The 13,512-nt window shown below is 44.8% G+C and overlaps 1 protein-coding gene across 4 annotated transcripts in view; it reads left to right on the top strand.

Moving 5' to 3' along the window:
- Positions 1-13,512, top strand: part of TMEM164 (transmembrane protein 164) — a 192,378-nt gene that overhangs the window by 159,898 nt on the left and 18,968 nt on the right. Inside the window, exons 8-9 of one of the 4 annotated variants that reach the window (XR_016391293.1) lie at positions 10,069-10,225; positions 10,814-13,171. The gene's annotated coding sequence lies outside the window, so the exon portion shown is untranslated. Of the gene's footprint in view, positions 1-10,068; positions 13,172-13,512 lie in introns of those variants that run through there. The other 3 variants (XR_016391291.1, XR_016391292.1, XM_089904182.1) reach the window with 3 other exon arrangements.

Raw genomic sequence — 13,512 nt, 5'->3', positions numbered from 1 at the left:
AGGCCATGTGGTTTACTAACCTTGGCAACCAGTAAGGCCGGCCTAGTCCAAAGTCAAGGACTCTGTTACTGCCTGTACCTGCCTCTCTCCCAGTCAGCGTTCGCCTAGCATCTACACTGCATATCTGGGGTGTCTGAGCTGTGCGACGGAGGGGCTGAAGCGCCTCCCAGGAAGGCAGTAGCGAAGGCTACTCCTGTTGCTGATGGATGACCCAAAGGGCTCTGCCCTCCACAGCTGGCTTCCTAGCTTCAGTGGGGCTCTGCCTGCATCGCAGCCGGCCGGTGGCCTCGGAGTCTCACTACACAGCAGGTCATAGCAAGGAGGGTAGATGCTTCCTTAACAAAGCTCTGATAGGCGACAGAGCCAACAGCATGGGCCGCGTCGGTTTTCTCCTTTCCAACGACCCATCCCCAGCTGTACCACTGCTCCAGCCGCTGGTTCTCCCTGGTCTCCGCCGCCTTTCCCCTCCCCCTTCCCTCTCCATCCGGGGACCAGTAAGAGGTGCTGCCTGCTGTACTGTCCCTTCAGCTGCTCCTTCCCTAGTCGCCAAGAGTCCCCAGTCTCCTTACATTTTTAGAAAGACCCTGGGCTCTCCAGTTTTTCTCCCTCTGAGAATGGAGGGGCCTCCCTCAGATTTCCAGAGTGTTGGAGATGACAGGATGCCGCTGATACAGGGGCTTGTAAATTTTCCTGCGTATTAGAATCACCTGAGGAGCTTTACAGAGACTCTCAGTGCCCAGCCCTCACCCCAGCTCATAATTCAAAGCAAACTTCTTGCTTGATTTTGTTTTGACTTTAAGCTTCCAGGTTGGAAGTCATCTCTTTGACGTGCCCATCTACACCAAGTGCCGTTTTTTCATGAAAATTTTAAGATTTATCTTAAATTTATCTAAGTCCAGCTTTGAGAAAAGAATGTTACCAAGAGAGTTGAAGGCCCCTTACTCCAGATTGTTCCTCAGAGCTTCAGGGAGTCTGGGGAGGTGTCTGAGCTGTAAACCAGCCAGGTCTCCTTAGGGTGAGGAGGGAGGTGGAAGGGCCTCCTTCCGTGCAAGGGCGGCAGGTACAGAGGGATTTGTTGCTGGTAGGGTCGCCATCGTGGGTTTCCATGGGTTTCCAACGGGATGGCTTGGATGGCAGCCAACTTGAGGACCTGCAGGGCTGGTGGTGCAGAGTGGGTGAGGTTCCAGCCTTTCCCCTTGCTTCACCCAAAACAACTCCAATTTTATTCCACTTTGTACACTGAGGCTCTGTAAATAGTTTCATTGGGAAAAGGGTTTAAAAGCCACTTAATTCCACCCTCACTAGTCTGTCTCTACCCTCTCTGAGATAGCGGTCCTGTAGTCGTTGGAAAAGCCTTGCGGTAGGACTCAGCAGATGGGGCCCGTGGTCCCAGCTCTCCGTCCGCTCTTAGGTCCCGGGTGTGCTTGACAAAGTCAGACGTCTCTGAACTCCGGGGCAGTGGGAGACATCCAGTGAGATAAATGGGTGTGAGAGGGCTTTATAAACCGCGAAGTCCTATCCAACGTAAGGGGGTCCTATTTCCAGAGAGCGTGGTTACTAGGCTTGTTCTCCGAGCACGGGAGTTGGTCGGGGTTTTGACTACACTCACACACTGCCTTCCTGTACCCTGTGTGGTTGAGGTGTGTGGAGAGGTGCTAACCTCAGATTTAAGGCATTTTTCTGTATTTCATTGACTCTAAGACACTTCTTAAAGAAGATTTTAATATCTCCAAATTTGGATAGCGAGGGTGGGAGGGAGACGCAAGAGGGAGGAGATATGGGGATGTACGTATGTGCATAGCTGATTCACTTTGTTCTAAAGCAGAAACTAACACACCACTGTAAAGCAGTTCTACTCCAACAAAGGTGTTAAAAAAAATCTCCAAATTTGAGAGGCACCTTACCAGTCAGTGGCATGACAATTGAATCGGCAGCTTATTTTTTTCTTTTTCAGCAGTACATAAAATAACAGACATCTTCCAATCTGAGGTGTCTTAGAGTCACTGAATGGCCGTCATTGTTAACTTTGATTCTTCCTCTTCTCCACGAGAGTCACCCTCCTGGTAGAGAACAGCCATTCGAAAAAACTTCTAAACTTTTAGCATGTGGTCTCCTTCTAACACTCCATCCTCTCTTTCTTCCCTGCCGGCATCCACCCAGGCCAGGCAAGCTTTCTGCTTCCTGACCAGAGGGAGCCCCCTTTGTTGGGCTGTCTCTTGGGGCAGATGTTCCGTGGGACGTGAGAGAAAGGAAGCCGAGTGCACCTGCGCAGGGAAGCCCACCGTGCCAACTGACAGGGAGGGAGCCACACGAGCCAGGCCAGCTGCCCCCGGCAGCTCTGGTTTCTTTATTTCCCAACCAGAGCCTGGCCAGAAGGCTTAGCCTGCTGCCCTGGGGAGCTCCCGGGGCTGCTCATTGCCAGAGATGAGCTGGTAGGGCTGGGGCAGGGGAAGGGAGCGCAGCCTGTCCTGAGCTCCCTGGGTTGATGTAAGTGGCTGTCTGGCCCACGCAGAGGGAGACGATGACTTCCTCACCTCGTCTAACAAGGTGCAACAAGAGTTAGGCGGTGGGCCTTTCGGGGAAAAGCAGCACCTAGGGGGTAGCCTAAGCCATGCACATTCACTGTGGTTGGAAATTGCCACCAACCTTCCCTCAAGTCCTGGCAGCCACTCTAATTAAGCTCGGTCCTTGTAGCCTTGAGGCCAGGCTCTTCCAGAAGGGAAAGCAGTGTCTGCAGTGAGATCCAGGGATACTTGGGCACAGGAAGCAGTTTTGGGACATTCCCGTCCCGCACCACCCCCCGAGGGAGCTTAGCAAGACATGATCAGCCCGGATTACAGCCGCCCTCATGTAACTGGGTTAAAGTGTTGGCCTACTTAGGCCCCTCCTGCAGTGGCCTCCTTCAAAGCTGACGAGGCCGATTAGGGGGCTATTTCTGAGCCCTAGTTGTGTACCCAGAAGCCTGGGGTCAGTCCTCCTGTGACAAGAAAGACAGCAACTAAGGCTGGACAGCCAAGGGGAGAGTCTGCCCTGCCCACGGGAGAGCAGTGCTGTCAGACCTCATGCGTCCTTGGAAAAGAAAGAGCCCAGGAACGTCAAGTCTAAGTCCCTGGATTTTGAACTTCAAAGACCAAGCCAACCAATTTTCTGGGAAAGACCTTGTCCTATGTTTTTGCCGTCTTCAGCCCTAGAGAGAGATGGCGGATAGGCAAAACGAAGTCTTCAGTCACAGTCACTAGCCTCTACTTAGTAGGTTCTATGCATTTGAGGGAGATTGCTATCTAACCTGAGCCTCAGTTTGCTCGTCTATAAAATGGCAATAATAATAATAAATATAATAACTACTTCACAGAGCAGGTGTGAAGAGTGAATAGATAAGACACTTGGCACGGTGCCTGGCACACTGTAAGCACTACTTCCGTAAATGTTAGATGCCATCATTACTACCATTTCCACCACTACTGCCACCACCATTGTCACCATCATCTTCATCTTCATTAAGACAGCAGGGTGAATGATGGAAAGCTGTCTCTGGAGCCTGGAAAACACAGTCTGAATCCTGGCTCTGCCACTTTGTAGCTAGGTGGCCTTGGGTAACTGATAACTTCTTTGATCTAGAGTCTGTAAAATCGAAAATTCATAAGGCTGTTGAAAAGTGTACAACCTGGTCCTTTTTGTGCAGTAAGCATTCCGTAAATATTGGCTATTATAATTGTTAAAAAGGGGTGATCAAGATCAGTGGTTACCAGGAGGAGTTGGGGGGAGGGATGAATATGTGAAGCACAGAGGATTTTTAGGACAGTGAAACTACTCTGTATGATACTATAATGGTGGATACATTTCATTAGACATTTGTCAAAACCCATAGAATTTACGGCATCAAGAGTGAACCCTAGGGCTTCCCTGGTGGCGCAGTGGCTGAGAGTCCGCCTGCCGATGCAGGGGACACGGGTTCGTGCCCCGGTCCGGGAGGATTCCCCCATGCCGCGGAGCGGCCGCGCCCGTGAGCCATGGCCGCTGAGCCTGCGCGTCCGGAGCCTGTGCTCCGCAACGGGAGAGGCCACAACAGTGAGAGGCCTGCGTACCGAGAAAAAAAAAAAAAAAGAGTGAACCCTAATGTAAACTCTGGACTTTGGTATCAATGTAGGTTCGTCAGTTGCAACCAATGTACCACCCTGGTGCGGGATGCTGATAGTAGGAGAGGCTGTGTGTGTCTGAGGCAGAGGAGGTGGGGCAGGCAGTATATGGGTGTTCTCTGTACTTTCTGCTCAACTTTGCTGTGAACCTAAAACTGCTCTCAAATTATAGTCTATTTAAAAGGAAAAGAAAAAGTTGATCAAACTAGATTGTTATAAATTTAGGATGTTAACTCTATCGCCATGGTAACCACTAAGAAAATAAAAGATACAGAAAAGGAAGTGAAGAGGGAATCAACATGGTACACTAGAAAATAGTCCATCAAACACAAATGAAAGCTGTACTGGAGGAATTGAGGAAAAAAAGAGATATGACATGTAGAAAACAAATAGCACAATGGCAGGAAAAAAATTCTTCATTATCAGTAATCACTTTACATGTAAATGGGTTAAACTCACCAATTACAAGACAGATACTGGCAAAATGGATTTTAAAAAGACATGATCTAACTATATGCTGCTTACAGGAGACTCAATTTAGACCCAGAGACAAATAAAATTGATAAAAGGATCAGTTCATCAAGAAGCTATAACAATTGTATACGTATACACACCAAACAACAGAGCTCCATAAGATATGAAGGAAACATTGACAGAATTGAAAAGAGAAACAGGCAGTTCTACAATAATAGGTGGAGACTTCTATACCCCACTTTAAATAACGGATAAAGCACTTAGACAATACATATGTAAGAAATAGAAGACTTGAACAACACTATAAACCAGTTAGACCTAAAAGACATATACAGAGTATTCTACCCAACAAGAGCAGAACACACATTCTTCTCAAGTGTACCTGGAACATTCTGCAGGATAGATCATATTTTAGGCCATAAAACAATTATCACTAAATTTTTTAAGATTGGAATTAAACAAAGTATCTTCTTTGACCAAATGGAATAAAGCTAGAAATCAAAAACAGAAGAAAAGCTGATAATATTGCAAGTATGTGGAAATCGAACAACACACTTAACCAATGGGCTAAAGAAGAAATCACTAGGGAGATTAGAAAATGCTTTGGGATGAATGAAAAGGGAAATACAGTGTACCATTTAAATTTTTTTTCTGCATATATTTCTTGTGATATGCTTTTTTTTATTTTTTATGAATTTTTATCAGAGTATAGTGGATTTACGATGTTGTGTTAGTTTCTGCTGTACAGCAAAGTGAATTAGTTATACATATCCACTGTTTCCTAGATTCTGTTCCCACGTAGGTCATTACAGAGTATTGAGTAGAGTTCCCTTACAGAAGGTTCTTAGTAGTTATCTGTTTTATATATGGTAGTGCGTATATGTCAATCCCAATCTCCCCAACGTACCAGCCCTTTGGGATACAGTGAGAGCAGTGGTCAGAGTTACGTTTATAGCTTTAAACACCTGTATTAAAAAGGGATCTCTGAAATCAACATCCTAACTTTACACCTTGAGGAACTAGAAAAAAAGGAACAAACTACACCTAAAGCCAACAGAAGGAAAGAAATAATAAAGGTTGGAGCAGAGTTAAATAAAATAGAGAATAGAAAAAAAAATAGAATCAATGAAACCAATAGTTGGTTCTTTAAAAAGATCAACAAAATTGACAAATCTTTAGCTAGACTCATTAAGAAAAAACAGACGTAACTAAAATTGGAAATGAAAGCAAGGATGTTACCACCAACCTTACAAAAATTTAAAGGGTTATAAGAGAATACTATAAGCAGTTGTATGCCAACAAATTAGTCTTGATGAAATGGAAAAGTTCCTAGAAACATGGAAATTACCAAAACTGACTCAAGAAGAAATAGAAAACATGAACAGATCTAGAACAAGTAAAGAGATGATTGAATCAGTAATCAAAAACCCCCCAACTTAAAAAAAAGAAAAAAAAAAAAAACCAGGCCTCATTGGTGAATTCTACCAAACATTTAAAGCTTTAACACTCATCCTATACAAACTCTTTCAAACAATAGAAGAGGAAGGAACACTTCCTGACACATTCTATAAGGCCAACATTACCCTGATACCAAAGCAAGCAAAGATACCACAAGAAAACCACAGACCAGTATCCTTATGAATACAGACACAAAAATCCTCAACAAAATACCAGCAAACCAAATCCGATGACACATTGAGAGCATTATACACCATGACCAAGCGGGACTTACCCCAGGAATGCAAGGGTGGTTCAACATAAGAAAATCAACCATTGGAGTACACCACCATGTAGGAAAATTAACTCAAAAGAGACCAACAACCTAAATATAAGGGCTAAAATTGTTAGAAGAAAACATAGGGATAAATCTTCATGACACAGGATTTGGCAATGGATTCATAGATTTGTCACCAAAAACATTAGCAACAAAATTAAAATAAATTAAAAATAGATAAATTGGACTTTATAAGAATTTAAAAAATTTTGTCCACCAAAGGGCACTATCAAGAATGTGAAAAGGACAACCTACAAAATGGGAGAAAATATTTTCAAATCATATATCCGATAAGGGTTTAATATCCTGAATACATGAAAAACTCTTAAAGACAACACAATTACAAATTGGGCGAAGGACTCGAAGAGACATTTCTCCAAAGAACATACACAAATGACCAATAAGCACATGAAAAGGTGTTCAGCATCACTGGTCATTAAGGAAATGCAAATCAAAACCACAATGATATACTACTTCATACCCACTAGAGTGGCTGTAATCAAAAAGATAATAACAGGTATTGGTGAGGATGTGGAGAAATTGGAACCTTCATACTGGTGGGAATGTAAAATGGTACAGCCACTGTGGAAAACAGTTTGTTTCTCAAAAAGCTTAACGTAGAATTACCATATGACCTGGCGATTCCATCCTTAAGTATCTACCCAAGAGAAATGAAAACATAATGTCCACACAGAAGCTTAGACACACGTGTTTGTAGCAGCTTTATTTTTAAGAGCCAAATGACTGAAACAGCCCAGATGTCCATCAGTGGACGAATGGATAAACAAATTGTGGTCTGTACATACAATGAGATATTACTCAGCCATCAAAAGAAACGAAGTACTGAAACATGCAACAACTTGGACTAACCTGGAAAACATTATGCTAAGTAAAAGAAGATAGTGACAAAAGGTCACACGTTGTATGACTCCATTTATATGATATGTGCAGAATAAGCAAATTCAGAGAGACGGAAGACTAGAGGTTACTTAGGTGATGGCCAAAGGAGAATGGGGAGTGACCTCTTAATAGAGACGGAGCGTTTTATGGAGTGATGAAAAAAATTTAAAACTAGAGAGAGCCGGCGTTTGCACAACATCGCGAATACAGTAAATACCACTGAACTGTGTGCTTTCAAGTGGTTAATTGTGTCATGTGGATTTCACCGCAATTAAAAAAAAGTCAACAAAAGGAGGTGAAAAGAAAGGAATTTCTTTTTAACTCTCAAGTGCACTGTGCACCCTGCTCACAGGACTCACCGGGTAACCTTCCCAAGAGCAAATGTGTTGCCTGCACTTTCCCAGCCTAGGGCTGACCATTAGCGATCTCTGTTTGATCTTCTCCAAGGCCACAGATCCTTCTGGAGTGGTACAAACCCAAAGGGGGGAGGAGGGGCCCAACGTACCCTGCAGGAGCAGTCCCAACCTATTTGAACGACTGGATTAACCCCGTGTTCCTCTTCTCAACCCCATGATTCATGAGCACCATGGACCACGTAGGCTAGGCACTGAGGGGCATGGCTTCATGTACAGAGGTCACTATGGCCACCCACCACTGTCCCCCATCACAATTCTGGGAAAGGGGCCATTGCTGAGGCCTGTTCCAGCGGGGCGGCAATATCTCCGTGCAGAGTTCCTGGAATTCATGTGAATGTTTAAGTAGAGAAAGTTTAGGGAAACGTTTGCGTTACTCACACTAGTACTGTCCTTCAAACAAGACGGGGGTTTTCCGCTCTTTCCAATCCAAGACCCCCCTTTCTACCCTGCCAGGCTGTGTGCGAGTGGGGACTTTGACTGCCCCATCCAACGGTCCGGCCAGCCCCTGTCTCCTGTGCTGATGCACGCAAATCCACTTACACATGTTGACACATACGCTAACGCTGGATCATTCCAGAATATGGTGGGGATGGAAATTCTAGTTTGATGAAAAGTGACGATAGCAGCTCCTAGTTTCAAATCTGCCTGGTGTTCAGGCAATGACTGCGACTCTCCGCAGCTTCCTGTCAGTCAAAATGTGATTTAAACATTCTATTGTGTACCAGTTGTGTTTCCTGTTTTATAATATCCAAATTTAATATTGCCTTCCTGCCCTTTCTATGTAGCGGGTGATTCAGAAAGTGACTCTGATTTCCCTCTCTGGGTGGGTTACCCTCACTGTCTTATCTCTCCTCCTGCCTCATGAATGGGTTTTTCCATTAGTCAGCATACTATAACCTTTCTTCAGGCCTCAGGGCAGCCTCGTAGAGCAAACAGCGTAGTTTCTCTCTGTGCTGCTCTCTCTCTCCTGGTCATGGGAAGGGCCTGATACCTTTCAGAGGGCAGATCTGCAGTAAAAAAAAAAAAAAAAACTTTGAGCCACCAAATGCCACTCTGCACGTACACAGACCTGTCTCTTATACGGTCATGTACTGATAATTTCTCTCCCAACCACCGTGGCATTCCTGCTAGGGAGCAAGATAGCCTCACTGTGGGAACAAATCCTCTCCTCCGCTCAGGGAACCATGACCCGTGCCCGGTTTCTGGGTGGTCTCTACTGCTAACACGTCGGAGGGCCAAAGAAATGCCATTTCCCAACAGGGCCGCTACAACTCTGCTCATTAATGCCACTCTGAGGTGGGAGCCATTTAAGGGAAACACTATAAATCCAGCCCAATGTCACCTGGGCCCCAGTCTGAATGACTCCTGCCAGCTAGACCAAACTTGTATGCCACTCACAGCTCTTAGCTCAGAGTGAACTGTTAATTTGTCTTACAAAATGATACTATCTTTATTCTGAAACCAAGCACGGTGCCATGCCTCGGGTGGGGGGGGGGCGGGCACTCAGTAAATATTGATGGATCACGTTGAGCCTGACATTTGGGAGGAAAAGGCCAAATGGAAAAGGAGATGAAATGATGCTTTGCCAAAGGCTCTCAAAATAACTGGGCACGTTGGGGCAGCAGCAGTGGTTTTCAGATTGTCCCGCGGGACCGGGACCCGGCATTCTGTTGGAACTGATCGAAGTTTCCATAAACATTTGATTCAAAAAACGTGTGTGTGTTTAAATGTATAATATTTAAACACTGTAATAAAAACTGAAAAAAAAACAGACAAAACCCAAACACCTAACCAAAACATCTAATGTGTTACATTCAGAATGGCAACTGAAGACCACCCAGTGGGTCGGCAGGAACCATCAAGTTGACACATTCTGTTCAAACCTCAGGCCTGATGCTTCTCCTGCCTGAACTTCTTGCAGGCCTCCCTTGTCGGGCCTGGTTCAGAAGGTTGTGACTGCACCGGGGTTTTATAATTTAGGCCAGTATGTACTCACTTTCATGAAACTATATTAAGATACCACCTCTTTCTCTCTGCAAATCAGGACCTTCTTGCTGCTGTACAGCCAAAACAATATAGAAATCAATGGAGCGCTGGGACTCTAACTACAACTGTCATCTGTCACCCCGATTACAAATTTGTATAGTCAGTCACCCAAACAGCCTCGTCGTTCTCATTAACTTTATAAGTAACTGGTATGCATTCGTACTTTATAACAGTGAAATACTGTTTTTAGTCTCGTACTTGTAACTTAACGAGGTGCCAGCTAAGATTCCGATTAAAAAGCAAAGAGGTTCTTCCAGCATGGAGGGGAGACTAAAGGCTAAACAAATTACCGGCCCCTTGTGACTTGGCTGCATCCTTTTAGAGTGGGAGCAGGAACTCAAGGACGCCAGGGCAGTTGTGAGCACAGAGACACGCAATGCAGCCACCGCCCAGCGCGCGCTCCAGACTTAGTGCATCCTACACCTAACCTCTGTCGAGCTAATGTGATCATCCGTCATGATGGAAATCTGCAAGTGCAGGTCAGTGTTTCTTCATATAACGCGTACGCCCTCACCAGCCCTCTGGGTGGGTCCACTGAAACCATTTGAGATACATAGTCCATCTACTCGGGACATCGTAATATATTAAGTGTCATTTTAAACATGGTTATAACCAAGTTCTTGGGATGAGGAGGGTCCAACTGGCTTGGACCCTAAGGCAGCTTTTTTTCCGATTCTTAAAAAGATTTCTTCCAACAGGCTGGGGGTTTGGAACAGGGGATTGTACCATGCGCTAAAGGGATCGAGGAAGGCCGCTGAATATAGTAGCCAAAGCAGTATACCCAGGGCCTGCCTCAGTTGCATCCTCCCATTCAGCTATTCCTCTGGCCGGTGAAAAGCCTGGGCAGACAGATGGGAAGCCATCAGAGCTTGGTCCAAACTCACACTTGTCTCAGCTCATGCGGTCAGAGCTGCAGAAAGTGGGAGAAGCCATTCTCTGAATGGCAGTCATTCACTGAGCGCTCCTGACTGGCAGCTCTGAGACCAGGTGTGGTTTCCCCACAGCAGACTCCCCCCCAGCTCACAGTGATGGTACCCCTCGGATATGACAGTATTTTCCATCAGCAGAGAGGAACTGCCGCGACTCACACAGTCACACTTGCCCTCTGAAGCAGTGGAGCAATTTAAAAGGTGCCCAGTGGGGCATGAAGTCTAAAGAGGAAATGCTGAAACTCTGGGGAGAATTTAGGTAGGTGGAGTGTGATTCCTGAAGTTGAAATCTGTCCAGACCACTGAGTTAACCACTAATGCTATAAAAAGAGAATGCTGTGGGCTCATTAAATTACTTCATTCTACCTGAACCTATTAATATCGTCTAAATCATTAAAAAAATCCTGTGTACCATTAAACATGAATGATGAAACTGGCCCTGAGCAGATGGCTGCCTTAATGGAGCACTAGTCCAAACCACAATAGTCCTCTAGAGCCGAGGTGGCTGTTTTTAGCCACTGTGATTGACACGAGCACGTGTCATCAAATTCACATGGGGTGTGGGGTTTTGGGGCAACGTAACAGAAAATTGTCCTGCATATATTCATTAGAAATTAATCCTGAAATATGCATGATGAAACTGAGACAGCAAATGATTTAGAAAGAGCCAGAGGTATGTCAGCAATGTCCCTGATGGCCTTTCCATAGAGGAAGAGATAAGGCAACAGCTGATAGAGGTAGCACACCGAGAGAGATCCCTTGCTTGAAGCAGGCTCCCGTCTGGCCCTTGGAAGGCAGTAGCACTAGTTGCCCTGCCCGATACTCAAGACATTTTCCCCAAGCTCAAGTGGCGAATAGGGTTCATCTCATACCACTCTGGAACTGGAAAACTGGAAATACGTTTACGTGTGTGATGTGCCCAGCGTGTGTATGAGGAGTGTGGACAAGCTCCGAGCGGCCACATCTTGGGCATGTTTAGTTTCTGTCCTGTACTGAGAAAATGGCAAAGGCTTGATGGCAGAAGAAAGCCTTCCCACCTCACCAGATTGTGCGGGATGGCACTGCTACTGCCCCCTACCAGCTCACAAAGGGAAACACCCAGTAATACACTGATCTGGAAGAAATTTGGAGCGGGCTTGCTTAAGCATAGCCGTGCCGCCGCTGCAATTCAAGTCTGCTGCTTGCCTCAGATCCGTGGCCAGGGTAGGGTGCCCAATAAAGGCCAGACTACTGTATCACCAGGCCAGGATTCACGGCTGGGTAAAAGAATGACTGACTGACATAGGTAAATCGTACGGTTAGGGAGCAACTGTAGGCAGATGAGGTTTCCCAAGTGCCAGTTTGGAAAGAAATCCGTATCAGTTCCTAAGTATATGATTTCAAAGGCTTCAACTGTTTGTCTGGTTGTTAGCTTTTAGTAAGAAGTACCCATGAGCCCCAAATCCTCTGATGAGGCCGGTTAAAGAAAGAAACCACAAATGGTAACTCAGTTTTAACATTTTATTGGGTAAATGATTTTAAAGGTAATAATAACAATAGTGTCAAAACTACTACAATATCTTTCCACAGCCATACCTTACAGACCCACATAAACCTTCCCATTTTTCTTTTTCTTCATTTGTAATATTATTTTAAAGCCATACATGTCATATAAAATGCCCATTTCCAATAGTTTCTTCAAACTATTAAGCAATTAAATGTGGAAGGAAGGAGGATCTAGTTATACTGGAAGGGGTTTCAGGTAATCTGTGATGTCTTACTGTAATCAAAAAACAGGGTGCTAAGAAAGGGACGAGGAGAAGAGCTACTCCAGGTAGCTTTGCTCATTACAAGTCTCAACCACTGCATCACCAAGAATTCATTATGCTGGTGACCGATTCAAAGTAATTTTGGGGAACATATAAAACACAAAAATAACTTAGAAACTAGATCCAAATATTTCAAAAGTAATCAACTTTCATATACAAAAACAGTCAGAGGTGGTTACAAAAGTTTGTTTTCTCAGTGCGTCTATGTACCAGCGCAGTTACTGGGTCCAGAGCAAAATAAAAGGTTTATTTTCTTCTGAAACAGTAATAAAAAACAAGGAAAACATATCTTTCTTTGTATATAAAGGATCAATGCTGGTCTTAAGAATAACGTAATCAGAAACCCTTAAATCGAGAGGCACACAACGGGTTTCTGCTTTTATAAAATAAAAGGAAAGTCACCAGTTTATTTAAATGGAGGAGGTGCTCACACCCCTCAAATAAACTTAATTCAATTTAACATCACTAGCAAAAATCACTTAGAAACTGTACAAAAATAAAAAAGTTAACACATTTAATCCTGCAAGGTTTTTGTAAGGACTGGAAGGCAGGCTTTTGGAGCAGCATTTGGGCATGGCTGGGGGCTTCTTTGGTTTGATCTAACACACACAAGAGATGGAGCCTATTCCAGATGACAGTTTCGGATTTCCTGCACATTTGAAGGCATGAACAGAGGCCAGTATACAAACTTCCGGTGTGCTGCACACTGGGGCTGTATGCTCTGGACTGAAACTCTTATAACTGCCTTAAGTGGGGCGGGGGTGGGGGGTGGGTAAAGAGCAAGCCTTGCACTTCCTCCATCAATCACACCGGAGACTGGAGCGGGCAGGGCAGTAGCACATATTCTCGTGCAGTCAGAAGGCCACTTAATGGGGGGGGGGGGAGGGGCAATTGTTCTTCTAGAATCTGGTACCTGGCTGACCTTTTCTAAGAACAAAAAAACCCTTCCAGAAATGGAAGCCTTTTGCTACATACCAAAGTAAAATACGTACTATTTTCCAAGAGGAAAAAAATACCCAGTTGCATCTG

This window comes from Delphinapterus leucas, chromosome X (assembly GCF_059928025.1).
Source record: "Delphinapterus leucas isolate spDelLeu-1000000601 "Yukka" chromosome X, BTC_Dleu_Yukka2, whole genome shotgun sequence".
Lineage (NCBI taxonomy): Eukaryota > Metazoa > Chordata > Mammalia > Artiodactyla > Monodontidae > Delphinapterus > Delphinapterus leucas.
Note: the sequence above shows the minus strand (reverse complement) of the source record. Positions and strands in the feature narration are given on the sequence as shown.